The following is a 6,328-nucleotide window of genomic DNA, read 5'->3' on the forward strand; positions in this document are numbered from 1 at the left end:
AGCTGTACACTGGCCACCTTGACAGCACCAGGAAAGATTCAGCTACCAGCTCAGCAGGGGCAGAATGACAGTTGAATGTGCTTTTGGTAGATTGAAGGGACACTGCCGTTGTTCACTCAAGATTGGAACTCTGTAAGAAAGATATCTGGTTATAGTTTCCTGCTGAGTCCTGCATAATATCTGTAAAGCAAAGTGGAAAAAGTTGCCACTCGGGTTGGGGGCAGAGTTGGTGAGGCTGTCTGCTGAGTTTGAACAGGGAGACACAAGGGCTATTAGAAGAGCTCAATGCAGGGCTATACAGTTCAGGGAGGCTTTGAAAGAGCCCTTTAAGAGGGAGACACAGTAACGTGTTGCGGTATACTGTGCGCTACCTAGCCCCACTGTTTTAGGGAGGAAATGTATGGTGCTTGGTGCACATCTGTGACTATAACACTGTCAATGCACCTATTAATTTTACACTGCTTGCTGTACATTTTATGATTATTGCACTGTGTGTCATTGATCCTATGAGTTGTCACACTGTACAGTAACAAGTATGCTAGGCACTCTGCAGCATATCTTGTGAACTAATAAAGAATAGAATTTTATTCAGTAACAAAGTGAAAAGAAAAATCTGTGCAATTTAAAATCAAATACATTAAAAACCAAATTAATGGAACAGAACATTCATGTCCTTTTTACCGACACAGAGCAACCGTTGCTTTCACATGTCTGTGTACGTATAGCTGTGGTTGTCCTTAATGTTCCCTGGGGTGGAGTGGCAGGGATGTAACTCCTGATCCACATGTGGAATGTTGAGGGTAGGGGACATAATGGTGTTATAATGGAGTTCTCCCTGGACTGCAAAGACTGGCAAACCCATGATTGCTGAACTCACAGGTCCCCAAGAGCCTGCAACATCTGTATTTGCTCCTGGAGAAACCCCAAGTTGGTCCCAGTGTATTAGAGACAAGGTGGGTGAGGTCTTTTACTGGACCAACTTCTGTTAGTGAGAGAGAAGCTTTTGAGCTACCCAGACCTTAAAAAGAGCTCTGTGTAGCTTGAAAGCTGGTCTCTTTCACCAACAGAAGTTGGTCCAATAAAAGATATTACCTCACTCACTTTCTCTCTAAAAGTAGATGTAGTTTTTCTAATTGATCAGGAGGGCGACTGACAGATTAACCAGACTTCATTTGCTCTGAGTTTCTTCGCTCACAGGTGGCAATGAGTGTTGTTTAGCAAATGGGGTTTTCTGTTGATTCCCTCATTCCTTGTTCAGTTTGAAACAGATGGAATTTGATTTTCTAACAATAACTATGGGCTTAGAATAACAACTTTTACATTTCCATCTGAGGAGAGGGAAAGGAACAGATAAAAATCCCACACAAACACTCCAGCCATCTGGACAAAGTGTGGAAATAATACTTCTTTCTAGCTAGACTTTTATGTCCATCACTGTGGTCTCACTCGAGGCAGATTTTGGCTCTATGGTTCTACAAAACATATACAGAGAAGATCAAAAGCACACGTTTTCTATAATTACAGAAAATATTAATAAACTTGATGGCTCTCAAAACCTTTCAGATGCAGCCAAAAAAAGAGACATCTGTTGGTACAATGAGAAACCTTATATGTAAAAACATAGCTCAAGTAATTAGTCTCTCAAACTGAGACAATTACTGATGCAGATCTGCAAAACTAGTTTCAAAATCTTTTTGTTTAAGCAATGTAGAGGTAGAATTTACATGACATAGCCATAAAAAAGGAGGAAAAAATTGTGATCCCCTTCATTTTGAAGATGACTGAATAGGAGAATGCTGTAGCAAACTCTCATTCCTAAGATTTTGTTATTTTGACAAAAAATAATTTAGCTTTTTATAGCATTTCACCTTAATATGAGTGTTTTGCAAATATTAATTAAGGCTAACAATTGCTCTTTGAAGTAATTACTATCACAACTATGATAAAGTAGAGCAGCAGTCACCTGCAGGAGAATCTTCAAAAATGACACCATAAAACTCTCTTGGGGAAACAGACATGACATCCAAAAATACTTTTCTAACTGGGGTAGCAGGAAACAAGTGATTTTTTTGGAGCCATACCTGAATCTGAACACCCGTGCCTTTAATTTGGGATCTTGACCTCAAACTAACTGTTTTGCCTAATAGGAACATGATTCTGCATATCAAGCAGTGGCTTACATTAAGATGGTGCAGAGTTGTACCGAAGGGAGCTCCAAGAAGTACTGAGCTTCCCAGAGGCACAATGCCTTCCAGAGCTCCCTGCTGCACAGGGGAAGCAATGTCACAAGGTAAAGTTTCTCCCTAGCCTGCTAAGGACTCACTGCCCCACCCATAGTCTCTTTGGGTATATCTACACTGCAAACACACACACACACGCATGTAAAACCCAGGGCACTCAGTCTTCGAGCCCAACTTTACATATGTAGGCTTACCAGGCTTATGCCTCAGTGTTAAAAATAGCAGTGTAGACATTCCCACTCAGTTACTGATATTTTTAGTTTGGTAGCAAGGACCCTACAAGCCCAAGCCTGTAGAATCAGGCTCTGAGACTTGCTACTGTGTTTGTTTTGCTGGGATCAAAGCATCTTACTGGACACTTGGAAGAAATTCCCAGGGTTATCAGAGAAATTAAGTCTGTTCACTATATTTGTTTATAGAACAGGTTTGGATATACACCAATAAGCATTTTTCTTGTATTTTAAAAAATAAGGGTTTCTTTCTGTAATAATTTTAAATAGACCCCAATTTTATTTTTGTTGATCTTACTAAGCCAATATTTTAAGTGTCAGATTTAGTAATAAACCTCTCTCTCTGTTCCCCTAATCCTGTGACTGTTTTGTAATTATAAGGAATTATCATTTGGGAGGAGTATGAACCTATGTCATCAGTCATTTCATTGTATCCTACTGTTTGCCTCCCCACCCCCCCCAAAACACAAGGATCAGGGAGACAACTCTGAGTACTCTACAAGGACTAATGAGGGGATGGGCAACACTGAAAGCAAATTCAGTTTACCCTCTGGAGATAATCCACTTGATAGTTATTTTTGGGCTAGTAGGAAATAGCCAGAACAAATGCTGTTTTCTAGATGGTTATACTAACACACTAAGAGGTTAAATAAATTGTCCAAGGTCACATAGCAAAGCAGAGGCATAAACAAGAGAACCGCTTATAAATTTCTAACCTGGGATCAGCAGGGAATTTGTTTCCCTGCTGATGCTACAGCACTCAGGTAGCCTGACTACTCTGACCACTAGGCAGCACTGCATACTGTGCCATAATTATAGTCTTCTGCACAGTGTAGTTCAGGATACACTAATACAACAAAAGATGAATTTCCAATTAAAATACTTTCAAGGAATTCTTTAGAGAGTAGGGTGACCAGATGTCCCGATTTTATAGGGACAGTCCTAATTTTTGGGTCTCTTTCTTGTATAAGCTCCTATTACCCCCAACCCTCTGTCCTGATTTTTCACACTTGCTGTCTGGTTACCCTAAATCTTCCAGGCTACAATACCCAAAAATACAAGTTTAGGAAAAAGAATAAGGAAAAGTTGAAAATCCTATTGAGTGACCTGGCAGACTTCTTAGTGAATGAGCATCTTATAAATGGACTTTTTCTTAAGCACTCTGGGAGCCTTCATCACAGTGAATGGGAGTTCACAGGTAAAGCTATTTTAAACAACTAACCTTCTAGAAGAATAAAATGTGTAGAGTAAATATTGGAGAAAAGAATGTTTGTCTGTTTTACTAAAAATGTATCAAAATCAAGATCTTTTCCTTTTCAGCATGGTTTTTGTGTGTGTTGGACTTATTATTTTTTTACAGCAATGGAAACTACACCTGAAATGTCTTGCCCTCAGTAAGAGGCCACCTATTGAAGCCTAATACTTTTAACTGGCCTGGTGTGGTGGCTGATGAAAACATGTGGGCAATTTAAATAGAATGTGCCTTACAATGACATGACTCCTTCAATTCCTCTTTATTTCCCTTCTGCCCCCATCAAGACAAAGCAAATCTTTAGGTCAGCTCTTAGACTGAAGAGGGAGTTGGAGGCAATTCTGTCTCTTGTTACTGTTAAATCAGCACTGCTAAGGATAATTTTTATCTGGCTCAAATATTTCTGAAGAGTAAGTTTTTTTGCCTTAGGAATGCACAACATTGCACCAAATAATTGCATGCATTTTCCAGAGGTGGGCCTCAACTACAAAGACTATATCAGTATCTGAGATTTTGATTTATCTCATTATAGACACAGCCCTGCTGCAAACTTTGGATCAAGATCCAAGTTTATCCAGAATATGTTTGGATCTAGTGTTTTTAGTTGGTCTAATCCCTAGCATTTCTCAAACAAATTCCTGGGGAAGATTCCCCGGCCCTCCTTTTAAGGGTTTATCCCAACTAACACCTTCTGATTACTCAATTCAAACACTTTATAGGCCAGATTCTCTGCTGAGCTGAGATCTATTAAGAGCTGGTTACAGCTCCTTGATTCTTGGTCTTGTACATGCAACTCCAGGGCCAGCTCCAGCTTTTTTGCTGCCCCAAGTGGCCAAAAAAAAAAAAAAAAAAAAAAAAAAAATTAAAGCCCCAATCAGTGGCACTTCGGCAGCAGCTCAGCCACACCGCTTACTACTTTGGCAGCAATTCGGCAGTGGGTCCTTTGCTCCAAGAGGGACTGAAGGATTTGCCGCCGAAGACCTGGACATACTGCCCCTTTCCATTGGCTGCCCCAAGCACCTGCTTCCTTCACTGGTGCCTAGAGCCAGCCCTGTGCAAGTCCTAGGCATGATTTATCTTACACCAGCTGGCAATGGTTCTCAGTGGACCATTTGTCAACTAAAAATTCATGCAATGAAGCAGCACCTCAGCCATACCCTCTCCTGCTTATTACATGCTGGGAGATTTGTGCCAGCTGAGAGTTCCCATCTGCCAGAGTAATATCAGATGGCTAGATGTAACCACTGTCCCACTACTTTGGGCTACCTAGGTTGCCCAAAGGGGCCAGATTGGATTTGGGAATCTGGCCTCATATTCCTGCAATAAATTAAGGGGAGGAATTTTGAGGCCGTTCTAATGCAGAACACTGAAAATTCACAATTTTATTCTGTTTCATGGAATGCAAATGTCAGGGTTCTCCAATGTTAATGCTAAAATTGAGCTAACAAAAACCAAAGGAAAAGCACTTGTGTTTGCTATAGTTTACTCTCCCGCATTGAAAGGTAATGAGGCTCCTTCCTAAACTAAAAGGTTGAGCTCTGGTGTAAGTCCAGCATGGATAATATTGACGTCAATTTTTATTGCGTCTCTAGGAATCTCAGGCCAGCCCTGAAAACTGCTACATGGCTGCATGGTCCAATGAAGTGAAAGATCACTCACCTAAGTAAGAGTCTGCAGAGCCTCAGATGCAGGAGCACTGCCAGCTTTTCTGCCACCCTAGGCGGCGGAAGGTCCAGCCCCGAAATGTCGCCCACAGAGGCGGTGGAAGGTCCCGCCACTGAAATACCGCCGTGGTTGCTGCCCCCCAAATTGCAGCACCCTAGGCAACCGCCTAGGTCATCTAATGGGTTGCACCGGCCCTGCTCTGATGTATTTACATATTTTCTCAAAAACGCATTATTGAACCCAATCTGTTCCATATTTTAAGATTAAAGTATAGATTCATGGGACTATATAAAAGCTGTAATCACATTGAATAAGCTTTTTAGGTTCTCCCTTCTATAAGCTGTGTATAAACAAACACATTCTTTCATTCCTAAAATAATACTGTCAAGATTGGTAGCTTCAACAGTTAACCTACTCTTTTTGGTTCTATTTGACCAGAGCAATTGTCTTGTAAATGTAATAAGTAAATAAATACACCACTCTTTTAATAGTTACAACCTTAGGCCCAGCTACTCCAATCACATGTCAATGGGCTCCACTGTGAGCACAGGGACTACCTGCTTATAGCTCATTGCGGGAGCGGGGTTTTATAAAAGAAGGCCCCAATCCTGTGAACACTTATCCACTTGAATAGTCCTATTGCCTCTGAAATACTTAAGTGTTGCAGGATCAAGACATATATTTAGTGCTATTACATGATTGAGAATTATAATTGTACATTAGTCTATAATTTTTCACACTTCAGTTCATGAATGTGTTCCAGTAACAGTGTCTTATGACCCTCATGTATTGTAACCACACAGAAGCTACATAAAAATTATGATGTGTGCAATTTACAGCAATAGTAACTTAGAAAAGGGTACCTCTATATTTAGCTACTACAGATGCTCTTAACCAGTTAATCAGCAGTAATATTTATTGAGTGACAAGATTTTAGAGGT

The sequence above is a fragment of the Trachemys scripta genome, chromosome 1, assembly GCF_013100865.1.
Source record: "Trachemys scripta elegans isolate TJP31775 chromosome 1, CAS_Tse_1.0, whole genome shotgun sequence".
Taxonomy (NCBI): Eukaryota; Metazoa; Chordata; order Testudines; family Emydidae; genus Trachemys; species Trachemys scripta.